At 41.9% G+C, this 19,585-nt stretch overlaps 1 protein-coding gene and 1 pseudogene across 1 annotated transcript in view; one reads left to right on the plus strand and one right to left on the minus strand.

The window, feature by feature from the left end:
* The window catches only part of NPFFR1 (neuropeptide FF receptor 1), a 379,548-nt gene that overhangs the window by 301,006 nt on the left and 58,957 nt on the right, over positions 1-19,585 (minus strand). The gene's annotated exons all lie outside the window — the stretch shown is intronic.
* LOC122940332 lies at positions 9,410-10,381 on the plus strand (annotated as a pseudogene).

Here is a 19,585-nt window from a genome sequence, read left to right on the forward strand (position 1 = left end):
AGCTTCTCAGCTGTCTGGTTGTGACAGCTATTTAGCGCAGGATGCGCTAAAAATAGATATTGCTGCCACATACAATAGTCCTTAAAAGGACTTTTGGATCTCTGAAAAATGTTAGTGGTAAAAAAAATTCTAAAATCGCTCCCTACACTGTCTGTCCCTTCCTCAGGACAGCTCTCCCTGACTAAGAATGAGCCGAACATAACACCCAATGATGCGTTCCGGCCAGCAAATCACTATAATGCCATCAGCCAATGGCTACAGCATTACAGTGAGGGCAGCCAAGAAACGTGCGAGGCGGAGACTCGAGCATTGCGCTCGAGCACATGCGGTATTCGGCCGAATACTGCCATGTGCCGAGCCTCGAGATGCTCGACCCAAACAGGTGTTCGGCCGAACATGCTCGATCATCATTCGTGCCAACTTTGGGGGACGTGGGGAGGACACACAGGAGGACATGTTAAGAGACAGTACATTGGGGGGAAATGGCTGTACGGGGGAAAATTACTATGTGGGGGGAAAATATTATGGTGGGATTACTGTGTCGGAGCAAATTATTATGGGAGAGATTACTATGTGGGGGAAAATTTATATGGGAGTGATTACTATTTGGGGCAAATTACTATATGGGGCAATGTGGTGGAAAATACTGTGTGGGGGCAGTGTGGGGGACACTACTGTGTTGGGCAATATAGGAAAAACTACTGTGTGGGGGGAAAATACTGTGTGGGGGCAGTGTAAGGGAAACTACTGTGTGGGGGCAGTGTAGGGGGAAACGACTGTGTGGGGGCAGTGTAGGGGAAATGACTGTGTGGGGGCAGTGTAGGGGAAACTACTGTGTGGGGGCAGTGTGGGGGAAATTACTGTCTGGGGACCGTGTGGCGGAAATTACTGTGTGGGGCAGTGTGGGGTAAACTAATGTGGGGGCAGAGTAGGGGAAACTACTGTGTGGGGGCAGTGTTGGGGAAATTACTGTGTGGGGGCAGTGTGGGGGAAACTACTACGCCGGGGCAGTGTGGGGGAAATTACTGTGTGGGGGCAGTGTAGTAGAAATTACTGTGTGGGGGAAATTACTGCGTGGGGCCAGTTTGGCAGAAATTACTGTGTGGGGCAGTGTGGGGGAAACTACTGTGTGGGGGCAGTGTGGGGGAAACTACTGTGAGGGGGCAGTGTGGGGGAAACTACTGTGTGGGGGCAGTGTGGGGGGGGAAACTACTGTGTAGGGGCAGTGTGGGGAAATTACTGTGTGTGTGTGGGGGCAAATTGCTATGGGGGGATTACTATGGTGGGCAGTGTGGGGGAAATTACTATATGGAGGCAGCATGGGGGCCTTACTATTGGGTAGACACTGTAGGGGCAATTCTATTATTTCTTTGCACACTATACAGAGATTATTTCCTGGAGAGCAATATAGGATGTTAGTGTAAAAATTTAGAACTCTAACGTGTCTGTGTTGCAAACTCTGTAGAGACGAGATGTAACGGAGGAGAAGAGGAAAGAGAAGGTCTACATGGCAGGAGATGTCCCTGGATGTAAGAGGTATGTGGTGCTGTATTCTCTTTTTTTATTAAAATTATATATATTTTAAATTTAGTGACCAATTTTTTTAGTTTAGGAGCAAATTTGGGGTAATTTGGAGTATTTAGTCTGGAGATGCCATATGGCCTAGGAAGAGACTATGGCGATCACGAAGCACCACAGCCTCTGCATACAAAAAATAAATAAACTAAAATGGGTTGGGTAGACAGCCCCGGGCCCATCATGCACTTAATCCGCCCCTGGTCATAATTGCCGTTCAGCAGTGAAGTTTCATTGTAGTACAGCCATTTACAGCGTATATTAGTAGGATAGATACGTATTTCCTATTAGCCGTCCTGCGTTGATTTTACCATGTTTTTATTTTTTGGGGGGGATGTATTAATAGAAAAAAATAAAAATAATATATACAGTTGCAGGAAAAAGTATGTGAACCCTTTGGAATGATATGGATTTCTGCACAAATTGGTCATAAAATGTGATCTGCTCTTCATCTAAGTCACAACAATAGACAATCACAGTCTGCTTAAACTAATAAAACACAAAGAATTAAATGTTACCATGTTTTTATTGGACACACCATGTAAACATTCACAGTGCAGGTGGAAAAAGTATGTGAACCCCTAGACTAATGACATCTCCAAGAGCTAATTGGAGTCAGGTGTCAGCCAACTGGAGTCCAATCAATGAGATGAGATTGGAGGTGTTGGTTACAGCTGCCCTGCCCTATAAAAAAAACACACACCAGTTCTGGGTTTGCTTTTCACAAGAAGCATTGCCTGATGTGAATGATGCCTCGCACAAAAGAGCTCTCAGAAGACCTACGATTAAGAATTGTTGACTTGCATAAAGCTGGAAAGGGTTATAAAAGTATCTCCAAAAGCCTTGCTGTTCATCAGTCCACGGTAAGACAAATTGTCTATAAATGGAGAAAGTTCAGCATTGCTGCTACTCTCCCTAGGAGTTGCCGTCATGTAAAGATGACTGCAAGAGCACAGTGCAGACTGCTCAATGAGGTGAAGAAGAATCCTAGAGTGTCAGCTAAAGACTTACAAAAGTCTCTGGCATATGCTAACATCCCTGTTAGCGAATCTACTATACGTTAAACACTTAACAAGAATGGATTTTATGTGAGGATACCACAGAGGAAGCCACTGCTGTCCAAAAAAACATTGCTGCACGTTTACAGTTTGCACAAGAGCACCCGGATGTTCCACAGTAGTACTGGCAAAATATTCTGTGGACAGATGAAACCAAAGTTGAGTTGTTTGGAAGAAACACACAACACTATGTGTGGAGAAAAAGAGGCACAGCACACCAACATCAAACCTCATCCCAACTGTGAAGTATGGTGGTGGGGGCATGGGGATGCTTTGCTGCGTCAGGGCCTGGATGGATTGCTATCATTGAACGAAAAATGAATTCCCAAGTTTATCAAGACGTTTGTAGGAGAACGTAAGGCCATCTGTCCATCAGCTGAAGCTCAACAGAAGATGGATGTTGCAACAGGACAACGACCCAAAGCATAGAAGTAAATCAACAACAGAATGGCTTAAACAGAAGAAAATACGCCTTCTGGAGTGGCCCAGTCAGAGTCCTGACCTCAACCTGATTGAGATGCTGTGGCATGACCTCAAAAAAGCGATTCACACCAGACATCCCAAGAATATTGCTGAACTGAAACAGTTCTGTAAGGAGGAATAGTCAAGAATTACTCCTGACCGTTGTGCACGTCTGATCTGCAACCACAGGAAACGTTTGGTTGAAGTTATTGCTGCCAAAGGAGGTTCAACCAGTTATTAAATCCAAGGATTCACATACTTTTTCCACCTGCACTGTGAATGTTTACATGGTGTGTTCAATAAAAACATGTTTACATGGTAACATTTAATTCTTTGTGTGTTATTAGTTTAAGCAGACTGTGATTGTCTATTATTGTGACTTAGATGAAGATCAGATCACATTTTATGACCAATTTGTGCAGAAATCCATATCATTCCAAAGGGTTCACATACTTTTTCCTGCAACTGTATGTCATAAGTGCCATTCGGCAGTGAAGTTACATTTTACTACATCCATTTAAAGTGGTGTATTAAAAGGAAACATACGTACATCCCATTGGCCGTTTTGCAGTGAATTGTTATTGTTATATTTCTTTTTTTGGGGTGTAGAAATAGGAAAAAAAAAGGAAAACATATATGTCATAATTGGCATTCAGCGGTTCAGCCATTTACAGCGTGTATTAGTAGGATAGAAAAAGGAAATATATGTATGTCCCATTAGCCATTCTGCAGTGTATTGTGATTATTTTATTTCTTTTTTTGGGGTGTAGAAATAGGAATAAAAAAGGAAAAAATATATGTCATAATTAGAGATAACCAAATCGAAGCTGACGAAGTGGAATTCATTCCGAATTTCAGGAACAATTCGATTCGCACTGTAGCTGAATTTCCTCATACTTCTTGGTAACAAATCACATTTTTTCCTAAAATGGCTGCTTCACGTGTGAAGACATAGAGGAAGGAACTCTGGGAAGGCAGGATTACCTATAATGCCATGCATGCAGCCAATCAGCAGCCAGCCAGCCCTGTGTGTCATGGAACCATGAACCAGACGTACAACAAGAGATAAGTGGAAATAAGAAGGCTTTATTGAAAATAAAGCTGTAAGGCAAAGTCCAAACGGATGGCTAAACCGAAGCAGGGTCTTGCGAGGCCAGAGGTCAGGAACCAGAAGGGTAGTCAGACAAAGCCTGGATCAGGAACCAGCAGGGTAGTCAGACGAAGCCTGGATCAGGAACCAGCAGGGTAGTCAGACGAAGCCAGGATCAGGAACCAGAAGGGTAGTCAGACGAAGCCAGGATCAGGAACCAGAAGCAGCAGCAGTCTTAGAAGCATGTGAACACAGGAGGACCAAGCAAGGAACTGAAGCCACAGACCTCCTATATATATGAGCTAGGCATCCAGCTCCTCCCAGTGGGAAGGAGAAGCCGCAGGGTGGGAGGCTACAAGAAACCCAGAAACCAAGATGGCCGCCAGCACATGTCAAACGAAGGAGAACAGCAAGAAGGTAAGACCATGACACTGTGATGTCACATCCCTATAAATAGCAGCAGCCATCTTAGATTCTGCCATTTACTAGTGTACTTAGTACAGGGAGAGACATTGCAGCCGCTAGGGACAGTGCTAGGAAAGATGATTGTGGTGAAAAAACAATTTATAAGTGCAGGGAAAGTATAGGGAGGAATCGTTCTACAGCATTTGTGTAGAACAGGGTTCAGTAGGGGAGGGGACAGACTGGGTAATAGGAACAATCCTATTACACCTTGCTGCACTGACTGGGGATCCAAATTGCCATTATACAGCTCTGTCATTTCAGCAAACCATTCTTGTTATTGGGGTGCAAGTGCTGTTTGATACAGCCATTAAAGATTTGATTGTGGTGAAAAAACGATTTATAAATGCAGGGAAAGGAAAGGGAGGAATCATTCCACAGCATTTGTGTAGAACAGGGTTCCGTAGGGGAGGTTACAGACTGGGCTATAGGAACAATCCTGTTACCCCTTGCTGCACTGACTGGGGAACCAAATTGTCATTATACAGCTCTGTCATTCCAGCAAACCATTCTTGTTATTGGGGTGCAAGTGTTGCTTGATACAGCTATTACTAGGGTTTATTACAAGGAAATATTTCTACACTACGACTTATTTGCCCTTGTGCAGTTATATATAGTGTTGAGCGCAAATATTCGAATAGCGAATATTTATCGCGAATATCGGAACTTCGCTAATTCACAAATATTTTGAATATAGTGCTATATATTCGCTATATCGAATATTCGTTATTTTTTTACATCTGAAAACATGATTCCTCCCTGTTTCTTTCTTGTGGGTCAATGAGTTATTGGCCCACAAGCAACTTAAGCAGGAAGGAATCATGTTTTCATATGGAAAAAAAATGACGAATATGGCGAATATATTCGTTATTTAGAATATTTGTTTATTTTTTATTTTTTATGTGTACTGTTATTACGACTATGAAAAAAATGTTTATAGCACTATATTACCTAAATTGCAGTCTATATGTGTATTTTACAAATATTCGCTATATTGCTATATACTCTTGTTTTAGAATATGACAAATAGTCTTAAAACTAATATATAGCACTATATTTACTGCTATATATTCTTTTTTGATCAACTTCGCATTACGCGATTTTTACAATTCAGATTAAACGCAATTGTGAAAAATAATATTGAATACGAATATTTTGCGAATATGAAACGAATATTCTAGCGAATATTCACGAAATATAGCAAGTTCGAATATGAGACCGGCAGTGTGTAATACACTTAAAGCCAATGCATTATAATACAGAAGTATTGTAATGCATTGTAAAGGGGTTCAGACCCCCAAAAATTGTCCAGAGTGGGACAAAAAATAAAGTTTTCCCCAAAAAATTAAAAGTTTCAAGTAAAAAAAGCTTCCTTTACCAAAAATAAAGTGAAATTAAATTGTGAACACCATCAAAAAGAAAAAAGAAAAAACTGTGCTGAAAAAAACATTTTATTTGTAACTAAATACAACACCAAGCATCAAAATGGCGTATGCCCCCCAAAATAGTACCAATCTAAACTTCACCTCATCCCGCAAAAAATGAGCCCCTACTTAAGACAATCGCCAAAAAAAAAAAAAAACTATGGCTCTCAGACTATTGAGACACTAAAACATGATTTTTTTTGTTTCAAAAAATGCTTTTATTGTGTTAAATTTAAAAAAATGTATATAAAAGTATTGCCGCAGCCGTAACAACCTGCTCAATAAAATAAAACATATGAATCCCTAAGGGGATTAGGTGAACATCGTAAAAAATAAAAGCTGTGTCAAAAAAGTCATATGCACCTCAAAATAGTGCCAATCAAACCATCATCTCATCCCGCAAAATTATACCCTAACTAAGAGACTAAACGTGTTGTTTTTGTTTCAAAATATGTATAAAAAAGTATACATATTACGTATCGCCACGTCCGTAACAACCTTCTCTATAAAAATATCACATTAACTAACCCCTTAGGTGAACACGGTAAAAAATAAAATAAAAACTGTGCCAAAAAAGCAATTTTTTGTCACCTTAAATCACAAAATTGCAACACCAAGTGATCAAAAAGGCGTATGCCCCACAAAATAGTACAAATCAAACCGTCACCTCATCCTGCAAAAATATTAGACCCTACCTAAGACAATTGGTCAAAAAATAAAAAAAGCTATGGTTCTCAGACAATAGAGACACTAAAATATGATTTTTTTTCTTCAAAACTGCTATTATTGTGCTAAAGTGAAATAAATAAAAAAATAAAACATATTAGGTATTGCCACAACCATAACAACCTGCTCTATAAAAAATATCACATGACCTAACCACTCAGGTGAACACCATTAAAAAAATTGTGTTGAAAAAGCCATTTTTTGTCACCTTACATCACAAAAAGTGTAATACCAAGCGATCAAAAAGTCACATGCATTCTAAAACAGTACCAATCAAACCGTAATCTCATACTGAAAAAAATTAGCCCCTACATAAGTCTGTCGCCCAAAATAAAAAAAAACTATAACTTTCAGAATATGGGGACACTAAAAAAACTATTTAAAAAAAAAAATGCTTTATTATGTAAAACTGAAACAAACAACCAAACAAAGTCATATTTGGTATTGTCATGTCCATAACAACCTGCTCTATAAATTTACCACATGATCTAACCTATTAGATGAACACTGTAAATAACAAAAAAATTGTGCCAAAACAGCTATTTTTGTTACCTTGCCTCAAAAAGTGTAATATAGAGCAACCAAAAATCATATGTACCCTAATATAATACCAAGAAAACTTTAAACTTATCCTGTAGTTTCCAAAATGGAGTCTTTTTTGGGAGTTTCTACTCTAGGGGTGCATCAGGGGGTCTTCAAATGGGACATGGTGTCAAAAAACCAGTCAAGCAAAATCTGCCTTCCAAAAACCATATGGCATTCCTTTCCTTCTGCGCCCTGCCGTGTGCCCATACAGCATTTTATGACCACATATGAGGTGTTTCTGCAAACTACAGAATCAGGGCAAAAAATATTGAGTTTTGTTTGGCTGTTAACCCTTGCTTTGTTAGCGGAATTTATTTTATTAAAATGGAAAATCTGCTAAAAAATCTAAATTTTCCATTAATTCTTGTGGAACACCTAAAGGGTTAACAAAGTTTGTAAAATCAGTTTTGATTTTACAAACTTTACCTTGAGGGGTGTAATTTCTAAAATGGGGTCATTTTTGGGTGTTTTCTATTATGTAAGCTTTACAAAGTTACTTTAGACCTGAACTGGTCCTTAAAAAGTGGGTTTTGGAAATTTTCCGATAAATTTAAAGATTTGCTTCTATACTTCTAAGCCTTCTAACGTCTGCAAAAAAAAAAAAATGGCATTCACAAAATGATCTAAACATAAAGTAGACATATGGGGAATGTAAAGCAATAACTATTTTTGGAGTTATTGCTATCTATTATAAAAGTAGAGAAATGGAGATTTTCAAATTTGCTAATTTTTCAAAACTTTTGGTAAATTTGGTATTTTTTATAAATAAAAATGACATTTTTTGACTAAATTATACCACTGTCATGAAGTACAATATGTGATGAGAAAACAATCTCAGAATGGCCTGGATAAGTAAAAGTGTTTTAAAGTTATTACCACATAAAGTGACACTGGTCAGATTTGCCAAAATCGGCCTGGGCTTTAAGGTGAAAAGTGGCTCGGTAGTGAAGGCGTTAAATCAAGCATGGACCGAATTACTTAGTGGTGACATTTTTTATGTGACACTGGCTTTTATGGGGAAAATTGATGGGTGATAGTACACCTTTTGCTGTACGGGACGAATTATGCAGTGGTGAAATTTGTTATGTGAAACAGGCTTTTCTTTGGAAAAATTGATGGGTGATTGTATACTCCCTTTTGCTGTATAGGCCGAATTATGCAGTGGTGAAATTATGTAAAGTTGATGTCTCCAACTATGCCGCTCATGCGATTTACACCAAATACATTATTTTCATGTAGAGATCCAAGAATTATGTTAGAGGCATGTAGTGTATGCAAGTCATGTGCGACCCCTCTCATCACTCTCACGCTGGTTTGCCTGGGCAAACAGAGTCACACAGGGGAGGAACTTCTCTGTGTCTTTCATCAAGAAATCGAATCCTGGCTTTCTCCACGACAACTGAAAATTGAAACTATGGTGACTGACAATGGGAAGAACATGGTGTCGGCACTGTGTCAAGGAGTGCTGAGCCATGCGCCCTGCATGGGACACGTGTTCAATCTTGTTGAAGTCTTCCACCCATCTGCAAAACATCCTAAAAATGGCCAGGAAACTTTGCATGCATTTCAGCTACTCGCACACCGCAAAGCACACCCTCCTTGAGCTGCAGTGGCAGACTGGCATCCCCCAACATAGGCTGATATGTGACGTTTCCACCCGTTGGAATTCCACCCTCCATATGTTGGACCGACTGCACAAACAGAGAAAGGCCATCAACAATTTCTTGATAATCCAAGCGGACAGTAGTCCACTGTGTAAATTTGATGTCAGCCAGTGGCAGCTCATGCGTGACACCTGCTGTTTGCTCAGGCCCTTTGAGGAGGCCACGTTATTTGTCAGTCACCAGGACTACAGGATGAATGATGTAATTCCACTGCTTCAAGTCCTGGAACAGATGCTGCTACATATGGCTGGTCAGGGGATTGGAGACGTGGCGCCTAGAAAGATGGCGGCAGAGTTTGATACATTTATCTGTCAAGATCTCCGTTTACAGTCAGTGAACGGGAACATCATTTATCATAAGGATATGCAAACACCAACCGATGGGGTGTTAACCCCCAGAAGTAGGTAATCGGCATGAAGGAGCAGTCATTTTCACAGCTCGAGGTATCCTCCCGGAAGCATGACCTCTGCACGTCGATGGTCTGCATTGCGAAGCTTGTCTAAAAGAAAAATCCTGCAGTGCACCCCCTTTGAGGAAACTCTTGATCTGGCACAGGCTGCTTTGCTCCTTCAAAAACAATGGACTATGTACAGCGTGACACCAATGTATAATTTCTCATACACTAGACTGAAAAAGTATTACAAGCACCTGTCTGCCCACATAGCTGCTGAGAAGCAGAAGGGTCTTGCCATTGAAGTGGGCTCAGAGCTGAACCTAAAAGCCACATTTTCCTCTTTATCTGGACTCAAAGGAAAGGACAGAGATCCACTGGCTGTGCTCATACAGATTTCATCCAAGCTTCCACTCACCAATGCAAGCACTGAGGACCTAATTGTGTGGACAAGTTGGTTCTGCGGGACTTACACAGAGGATGATCTATTGAAGGTGTTACCAAAGACATTTACTTGCCTCCCGCTCTTCCTGTATAACGGCTCTGAGGCGCTCATGATTATTGTAGGGCTGTGGTTCCAAAGAAACTTTGACTGTTGTTTCTGTAAGCTGTTGATCAGTTCTCAGGATGTTACGTGGCTAGCAGCGATATAGACGGGGTATGATGTGTCTGGATCAGTGTCAGCCACAGAGCTTGTTTTCTCTGTGCCCGTCGAACCTCACATGGACATTTCTTATGCCATCCACGCAGAGGACTTCAAGACTTTATGGAATGATATTCATAAATCAAAGTACGAGGTCATGTTGGAGGAAGTGGACAATTTATTCCAATGTCTTTATTTGCATTTCTTTAGACACTTTATAATGCACTTTTCAGCAACCCAGCTCGTCAAGGAATTAAATGGAGTCGGCTTGTTTACTGGACTCTCCCCATACATTTCATAATCAATATGCATTAACATTGTGGTCACCCCAACACTAGTTGCCAATCCCTTCTTGTTGATGAAGCAATTTTTTTTTTTCAGTTTGTCTTTAAATCTTGTGGTTTTGCCCCTTCTGTGATGTATTTTATGTGTGTTAATGTCCTGTTTGTTAAATAAAGGTGTTTTTTTTCTCCCCCATTATAAAAGAAAGAAAAATAAATTGGCTTGTGGTTTGGTAGCCAAAAGCAGGAGTGGATACAAAACACAGAAACAGGGGCATTGCTAGGGTCTCAAAAGATCTGTGGCCCAAACCCCAATGCATATGGCCCACTAGCACTGATAACATTTTGCTGTACTTGCTATACAGCAGCACGTAGCGCTCACATCCAGTGCCTCCCAGGTGATGTCTCCTCTGATGTAGATCTTCTTTCATTAGTAATACTGCCCCCTACAGTGCTTCCAACAGTGATAGTGCTCCCCAAGAGTGCCTCTATTAGTAGAACAGCCCTGCAGTATTAATTATGCCCTTACAGAGCCCCCAGTAGAAATAAGGCCTCCTATTGTTCCACCAGTGGTAATAAAGCTCTCTATAGACCCCTCAGTAGTAATAAGGCCCCCCACAGTGCTCTTAGTAGAAATAATGTGGATCTATAAGTCCCTCCTACAGAGCCCCCAGTAGAATTAAAAAAATTATAATTGCCATTCAATGGTGAAGTTATATTGTACTACAGCCATTTACGTGGTGTAGAGAAAGGAAATATACGTACGTCCCATTAGCCATTCTGTGGTGAATTGTGGTTGTTATATTTATTTTTTGGAGTGTATTTGTATTTATAAGAAAAAGATTACATCTTTTATTATTTTAATTTTAATTTAATTATTTTATTATACAGTATGTCAGACAGACAGGTGACAGGGCCTTCAAAGGGAATGGGCAGTGGGCTAAATGTTTCTGTTGCAGGCAGCAGAAGAAATGGGGGTGGCAGCAGGAGTCGCAGCAAGGGGCCTGAGCTCCCGGTGTCATCTAGCAGTCGTGTCTTGACCAGCAACCCAGTAGTGCTTGAATGGTTGACTCGGTCTTTGACTTTGTTGCAAGTGACAGACACTCCTAGTCAAGAGTTGGTGACATGAAGATTAGTTAGCATGGCCCCCACAGCAGGGCCTGTGCCCCCACTTGTCCTGAACCTTCATCTGTCATTTTCGGTTCACTCAGCACGAGAAGTATTATATGCCGTAGGCTCCACTTTTCAGCGAGGATGAGCTACTACAGGACAGTCAGCAGCTACCTCCCAGCCCATGTCTGGAGGAGACATCCACTGCTTCCTCTGTTAGATGGGCAGGTAGTGATGATGAGTGCTGCATGGGAGCAGGTGTTGCGAGTGATCAGGCTCCTGGCCCTGAGACCGTTGAGAGGAACATCAGTGACATGCAGACAGCAGTGGATGATGATGATGATGTAGCAGATCTCACTTGGGAGCCAGGTGAAGAAGGGGCTTCATCATCATCATAAGAGGGTGGCAGCTTGCGCATGAGGCAGCGGCTGAACCAGCAGAGTGACAGCATGGCAGTGAGTCAGCAGGGTGGCAAGAGTGTGAGGTCGGGAGCCAAATGTGCCCAGGGTAGACCACCCGCTTCGCAGGAACCTACCGGCCTAGAAATTAGCAGTGCAGGGGTTCACTGAGACAGTGGTAGAAGGCAGTCAGTGCGGAGTGTTGGGGGGAAAATGGCATACTTGGCGGTGTGGAAATTTTTTGTTAGTCCGCCGGAGGAGGTGAACACGGCCATTTGCCGAATTTGTCGGCAAAAGGTGAAGCGTGGCCAGATTGCCAATGTTTGGACCACAGCCCTGCGTCAACACATGCAGGGTCATAAAGTGGGTTGGGAGAACCGTGTCTCCGATGTGGTGGCCCAGCCTGCCGCAGCATCCCCTACATCACCTAGTGGCACATACCCAATTTCATGCAGTCAAGACTCCACCACCTCAGCCAAATGTAGCTGTCTGTGCTTCCCATCATCTGCTGGTCCTGATGCTCCTGCTCCTCCTCGTCAGTCATTCCACCAGCAATCGATCATTGAACTGATTTATAAGAGACAACAGTATGCGTGCACTCATACAATGGCGCAGAAGCTGAACGTGCTCCTGGCTAAGTTGCTGGTGCTACAGTCCCTCCACTAACACCTGATGTAGCTAGTTGCCTTTATTATTGTGGGACTTGCATAAGAACACCAGCGTTGAGAATGGTTCCAATCTCAGACTCTACTGGGGAGACTTTGATTGTAACCCAGATCACTCTTCTGCCAGAGCCCACTGGCTACCTGGCATTAGTGACATCCTTGACTTTGTGTGTGTGTTTGTCAAGGAATCTTTTTTGTGTGTATTGGCCATCTTGATTCTGTTTATACGGGCTTCCCATATACACACTCCTGTTTTCCCTTAAGAGTCAAGAAGTGGTGTGAAGGACATGCCTAGGGTGTATGACCGTCTGAGGGTGAGGTTCCAGATGGGGACACCCTCATCAGGGGCAGGTGCTCGTTGTTAGATAAGTAGAAATTGATAGGGCCACCTTCTTTATATGTTGTAGGGTTTAATAAAGGAAAGAATCATCACCCTCCCCCATCTCTACAGCAGTACCTGGCATTTGACCCCACTCTGGACTAATGATTTATATGATAAATCCACCTGCACAGATATTAGCGTCTGTACCGTGCCATCTGGTCCTCGCTAGGTCTGCCAAATAAGCACAACAGCACTGGTAAGACCAACCCCTGTTGGATTGTCTCTATTGTTTATGGATGAGATATCCGTACACCAACAGCGTTCTCATTTGCTATGGGTTATGCAACCCCTGTACCTTTTCAACATTGATAGCAATTCTCCCCCCTCACCCTTCCTAAAATAAGGGCACTTGCTCTTTAAATTGTAATTTGAAGATGAATGTACCTAGACCAGCAGAGAGCATCAATGTGGCACAGACAAAATCAGACCGGCCAAGAGAACCTGGCTAAGGAGATTTAGCTAAATGAATTACTTTGAGTGGAAGAGCCACTAATACGTCTTGCTATTTAACTTCTAATAGGAAATAATCGGTGGCATTTAGAGTATGTTATTCTTCTTGTCCGGAATGGTAATTTGACCATATTAAAACTGTGCGCTGATAGGCAGTTCACATTCCTGAGCCATTGTTCTTATTGCTTCAATCCTCACCCGAGAAAGTGTGAATTCTGGCAATATACTCTGAACACCCTGTCATATTTTGAGAGAAAAAAAGTTGAAAGCAAAAGGTTTCAGGACAACAGCTCTGCATATCTCTACATATGGGGTCTGAAAGGAAAAATTCAGGCTGCTGAGAAATTATAGATTCAATGACATAAGTGTAAAGTTATCTTGAAATTTTAACTTGATTTAAAAAAAAAATTTTACAAAAATTTAAAAAACCTCTCTGCACAGCTAAAATACTTATTAAAGTCTGATTCAGACTAATTGTATATTTGATAAATATGGATCAAATAGGTTATGTACAGTATGTCTAGACTCTTCACACTGCAGCAACTGTCGGATAAGTTAACCTTGATACGCCATGTTTCTTTTTTTCCATATACTGCTTTGCAACTTGTTCCAAATAAGTGTCTGAATAAGTGTCTGAAAGCTAGTATTCCATTCCTTGTACAAGGGCAACTGATTTTCACTCTAGGTACAGAATTCATTTCCTTTTATTAAAGTCTACTCTTCGAAATTCAAATGTAAGAGATAGAGAGAAGAGTGGAATGCCATGAAAGCTATGGTCAACGCATAAAAATTATAGATCCGGATGTGCAATTTAATCAAGTGCCACTTACTGCACTTTGATACAGGCTTCTGAGAGTCACCCTATAATGGTTGAACAAAAAAGAATTCTAAAATCAATATTTTATGTGCCCACCCTCTTCCTTCAAAACAGCATTAATTATTCTAAGTACACATGCAAAAAGTCAAGGATTTTGCAGGATTATAGTCAGGTGTATGATTAACCAATTATACCAAACAGGTGATAGTGATCTTCTGTCCGCATGGTAGGCAGAAACACACAAACAGCGAGACCTAACTAAAACCCAGCCCACTTTCCCTGTCTACTTGCAGTGCAAGCCCTAGGCGGTAAGTCTGCAACTGGTCGACATTCCTTACTCTGCTAGGTGCAGGACTGACATACAGAGAAGAAACTACACAAAGAGGAAGTCGTACAGGAATGGGTCAAAACTGGATGGACAATGCAGTACTAAGTCAGACAACAGAGTGTAGTCAGAGTAGCCAAGCTGAAGTCAGAACCAGACTGGAAACATGGTACCAAATAATGAAAGGCAAGCCGAGGTCAATCCAATAAGCAATCCAAACACACAAAGAACAGAACTGGGAGCATGGCTAAGGAGTGAAATCCTATGACTGGCAATAATATGTGGCCAGGAAGGCGTTTAAATAGAGCACAGAGTCCCAGGATCAGAACCTAGGTCATGACTCGGCGCTCCATTAGTCAGAACACAGCACACAGGAATGTATCCGCTGAGCAATCAGCACACTGCTAGTTTCCTCCAGCACACAACCGCTGTAGGGAGAAACAGAGCATTGCATCCTGTTGCTAAGGATGATGTTGAATCACCAGGGGGCGTGGCTTTTCAGCGCATCTTTCCCAGCGCGATTGCGCCGAAGCTGGAGAACTCGCCGCTGGGGCCCGGATAGGTCAGTTTGTGACATCTTCATTATAATATGTAGGAAACACAGTCATTAACAGAAACAGCTGTGTAGGAGGCTTTAAACTGGGTAAGAAACAGCCAAACTCTGCTACAAAGATGAAACTGTGGTTTTCATTTGCTGTAAGCCATAATCATCCTCATTAAAATAAATAATCACTTGAAATAGATCACTCTGTGTGTAATGAATCTATAGAATATTAGTTTCACTTTTTGAACTGAATTACTGAAATAAATTAACTTTTCAGTAATATTCAAATTTATTGAGTTGCACTTGTAGTTCTACAGGGAACAACCTCCCTGCCAGTCTCATTCAAAAACTAGAACTGAAGCTGTTTTGAAAGAAAAAGGGTGGTCACACCAAACATTGATTTGTTTTAGACTTTTTCATTCACTTTGCATTTTGTTATCCCCTTTTTGGGAAGTGAGTACCGGGCATGTACCATCATACTATGATACACAGGCGGGCGCAGAAGCTGCACTCCCTGAATCAGAGGCAGGAACCTGCTATTAATAACAGTTGTATCTGCTGGCATCGGGGAAAATGCATTTGCCGGTGGATTAACCCCTTAGATGCCCAGTAAAACCTGCCTATCAATAAAAGTAGTGTGGTGTGAGTCTCAGATGTTCATTCCAAAATAAGGTAATAATAATCCAAAATAAGGGTAAGTTTTGGTGGATTATTTTTTGTGTTATGCCTTGTTTCTGCCATGTACTCCAGCAACTCGACTTCTTGGTAGGAATGGGATGGTCCTACTTCCTTCCAGCATGGGGAGTTTAAGTGAGCCAGTAAAGAGGAAGGTAGCTGAGATCTTTCTTCAGGGAGTCTTAATTAGTGCTCCTGTGAGACCTTCACTCCAGGAAGATTATCAGAGACAAGAACATTAGGGCACATTTATTAAGACCAGCATTTTAGGCGCCAATCTTAATAAAACCCTGCACTCGCGGTGGATCCGCTGGAGTTTGTGTGGGTAAATTCAGAAAACTTAAGTCTTGCCCAACAACATGTCACAAACCTGCCCTGCAACACCCACTTGTGGGTGGGGTTTATATAAGCCCTACCTTTTTGGGACGAGGACAAGCCAAAATTGCCATGATTGTCTCTAAAAAGCATGGACAAGCCTAGCAAATTCTGGATTGCTTTCAACTATGTATATTGCAAATCAGACTTTCTTCAAATTTAGACTTGTTGCTTTTGTAAGGTGTAACATCCCCGAGTGGTGTTGCCACTCCTACACCCTGCTACTGTTCTTAATGGTCTAACATAAAGTAATCTATGCATTATGTTGCAGGTCTTCTCCATGATGTGCATCTACAATAATGTTTGCAACTGTTATGTTCACATGTAATGTGCCTGGTTCACCAGCAGGTGGCAGCAAATACGTCAGAGCTGTATGTAGATAGAATGGAACCTTCCATTCCATTCTAACCCCCCTCTGTGGAGAAGTGGGCGAGTCTTACTTCCTGCAGGAAGTTCCAGTTAGTCTAGCTTACCCCCAGCTAGGGGACAGGTGTGCAGGGGCACGTCTCTGCTGGATGTGCCCACGCCAGCCAGAGCACCTTAAGTTCTGCTGGCCATGGAGTCCAAATCATAAAGCCTCAGGAGCCAGGATGAAAGTTCCCTGGCATCACCTAAAGTCAGACTACAGAGAGAAAGTGCAGCATCAAGAAGAAAGCAAAGATTCTAGAGTGGAGTTTGCCGGCCAGTTTCATGCTAAAGCCTGCTGGGAGCAAGACAAAGACTGTTTCTGATAAATGTTTATTCAAGTAAAGCTGCTGTTCAACTACATGCAAGGTCTGGACTCAATCTTTCTTTCAAATCCCTCAATTATTCCCCCTATTTATTGCTTTGGAGCCAAAGCCTGGGGTTAAGCCGTATACAGGTAGGAGCACTGTGACACACATAGAGAGACATTTTAGGCCACACTATACCACTCGGCATTTCCTAAACCTGGGACGCGCATCCTATAGAGGGCCCTAGGGGGAGGCGCCCATTGCAAAAGTACAGAAGTTTTACAACATGTCAATAACAAAGTGCTGCCCTTCACAATACAATCACAATGCAACTTCTTTCCAGCTGATGCATACAATTATATATTTAGCTGATTCACATGTTCATATACAAACTACAGATTGGCGTGGTATTAAAAAGCAGGAAGTGCTCAACCCCATATGCAGTGGTGCATCTATACCGGGGGGGGGGGGGGGGGGCAGATCCTGCACTTGTGGTTTGCTGCTAATGGCAAGCAAAAATGCATACAATGCAGGATGCCCACAGCGGACCACAAGTACCACAATGGACATCCTACACAGGATAGCAATTGTGTGGATGTGATAAACAGTAAAAATAATATAACAATAACAAAGACAGGTGTACTCTGCGGTCTTACTAACCCTCATACTGATGTAAAATGGAGAGATTAGCCAACATATCTGCCCCCCCGGTATAGATGCACCACTGCCAATCTGTAGTTTGTATATTGAATTTTTTACAGGTGTAAAAACTCCTAGTCTGAATGTGCCTTTATTTCCATCTACGGGCAGCATTCTGGTGCACATGTGAGGCCCGGACTATATCAGCCAGTCTTGGGTGGGGCTCAGAGCTCTCTGCCTGCTCCCATTGTATGCATGGTCACATGCTGGAGGTAATAGGGAGATTGCTGTGAGTCAGACCTTGTGCTGCTGTAATTCGCCCACTGGCTCCTGGTATTGCCCATACGGCCCAGGTAGGTTTAGCGTTAGGTCCTGAGCTACTTGAGAAACCTTGGTGCTGTGCTCAGGCTCAGACATTTCCTTCACAGTAGGATATGTTGGCCAATCAACTCAATTTTACATCAGTTTGAGGGTTAATAAGAAAGCGGAGTGCACCTGTCTTTGTTATTGTTATATTATTTTCACATGTTCATACACGAGATCTGAGAACGTTCTCTTAAAGAAACATCATTCATTGACAAAATATCTTTCTTCAAGGGGTTCTCTAACCCCCAAAGCAATTTTCTGAGTAATAAGCATAAAGTAAAAAGCCACTCACCTATTCACTGGTACTCTGTTCCAGTGCTATGGGTCTTATCCCCGATGCTTATATTCCCCTGTAGACCAGAAGTGTGATTTCATTCATTGGCCTCAGTGGCACTGTGTTTCCAAGCAATGCATGACTCCAGAGTCCTGACGCCAGTGAATGGCTGCAGTAGAGGCTTTGTTGATGGACAGGATGTCACACTTAGGATCCACAGGGGACTATAAGCCAGGTGGGACGAGACCCTTGTTGCTGGAAAGGAGCACTAATGAATAGGTGAGTGTTTTTCATTCTTTAGGCTAATCAGTTTCAGGGTCATAATTATTGTTTTGGGGGTTTAGATCATCATGCCAGCATTGGGGGGGATGGAGGGTAGGGTACGAAGCAGGGAAGCTACTGAGCATTTTAGTCCACATCTGAATGCAGGAGAAGGTAGATCAGAAGGATAAGCAGCAGGTGGCACTACCTGAGGGGAAAATGTAATGTACATAAAATATTTTATTGCTTGTACAGTATATGGCAATAATACTTCATTTGAAATGCCCTATTTATTGAATAATAATGCTTGCTGTGGGATATCCCCTTTAAGACTGAAAAAATCTTTTGTCCAACTATCAGACAAAAATATCAAGCCCAGCCAACCTCTTTCCGGACAATGATGGTGTCATTGTTCATTTTCATCAACTTTAGTCTAATACTGTACATATGTAGGGGCACCTCTAGAATGCTCTCTCACCGTGAACATCCTGTTATGGCCACAGCTATCAGGCTTCTATTTTCAGAAACATAAAGTTCTGCTATTATGCTCTGCTATTATGAAACAATCAGTACAAGGTAATGCACAGTATTTTGCCTCTATTTGAATAAAAAATTACAATGACGATGTCTTAGCTCAGACACAATGGAAGAAAGTAATGTGAGAGATAAAAGAGACTGCAGGAAAATGTGAAATAAGGAAGCTGCTAGAGAGGAACAAACAAAGCCTGCATTTTTTGCCACTGTTTTTGACTGTGTGACAAAGTTCACAAGGTAAAGCTGAAGCATCTCATATTGTGGATGAGTGAATGGCAGGCAAGGAGAGGAAAATGATAAAAGGATCAGTGGGAAGCCTGAAGATGATACGAAAAAATGGGCATAGGTGAATTAAATCAACAAGAAAATTGGAAAGGTTAAAGAAAATGACATGCTGGGGGCACAGTGTACAAAAAGAGAATATGAAGGTGAAAAAGGTAAATAAAAAAAAGTCTAAGAATAGAATATCTGATCCTGTTAAATTGAAAAGTAAAGCTGCTTGTGTCTTTCTGAAGATGAGAAGGTAAGCCTCATGAGTAGGGATGAGCGAACCCGAACTGTATAGTTCGGGTTCGTACCGAATTTTGGAATGTCCGTGACACGGACCCGAACCCGGACATTTTCGTAAAAGTTTGGGTTCGGTGTTCGGCGCTTTCTTGGCGCTTTTTGAAAGGCTGCAAAGCAGCCAATCAACAA

Source organism: Bufo gargarizans, chromosome 6, assembly GCF_014858855.1.
Source record: "Bufo gargarizans isolate SCDJY-AF-19 chromosome 6, ASM1485885v1, whole genome shotgun sequence".
Taxonomy (NCBI): Eukaryota; Metazoa; Chordata; class Amphibia; order Anura; family Bufonidae; genus Bufo; species Bufo gargarizans.